Raw genomic sequence first — 708 nt, 5'->3', positions numbered from 1 at the left:
AATTAATGCTAAAAGTCAGTCCCAAGAGTTATGAAATACTGAACACTGTACCAGGTGAAAGAGAGAACACGACAAAACCTTGATAGTATAGGTAGACATTTTACAACCTCCAGTCTAAGTAGAGGCCACCCATAGTGAGGAAAAAATATCAAGAAAAATTACAACTCAAGTTCTGATTTTGATTCCACTTTAAAAACTTAATAGATTTTGTACGTTAGGGTAAATAACCATTTTTGAAAATGTCAACACGTGAAACTATTCCTGAGCCCAAATCCCTGTTTAGGAATGCATGTATGCAATTCAAACACTGTATTTAATTGGCAGGAATTACTTTTTAAGGGTACAAAAAGAGTTTTCTTTACCCACCCAAATGATTACTCTGAATATGATCTGGGACTCCACGGATGGCTTTGTTAATTATTCGTCCTTGCAGCTGACCTTAATACCCGTTTAAGACCAGAATGGCGAGAATTACCTGCCCACCCAGGCTCCCAATTGTTACTGAGACAAGTAGAGGAGCTCCAAGGAGTTGAGGACGCACAGGTAACGGGTGCGGTTGGTTGGCAGAATCTGACATTTTAAACCGTCCTGCCCCGCTGGGCTAAGGCTGCCTTTGACAGGAGGGCGCGTGAGAGACACATGTGGGGAATAGGGGGCTGGGATCCGTCAGACAGAGCGTGACCACGCCCTAGCCTTGGCCTTCGCCAG

Source organism: Myotis davidii, unplaced genomic scaffold, assembly GCF_000327345.1.
Source record: "Myotis davidii unplaced genomic scaffold, ASM32734v1 scaffold185, whole genome shotgun sequence".
NCBI lineage: Eukaryota > Metazoa > Chordata > Mammalia > Chiroptera > Vespertilionidae > Myotis > Myotis davidii.
Note: the sequence above shows the minus strand (reverse complement) of the source record.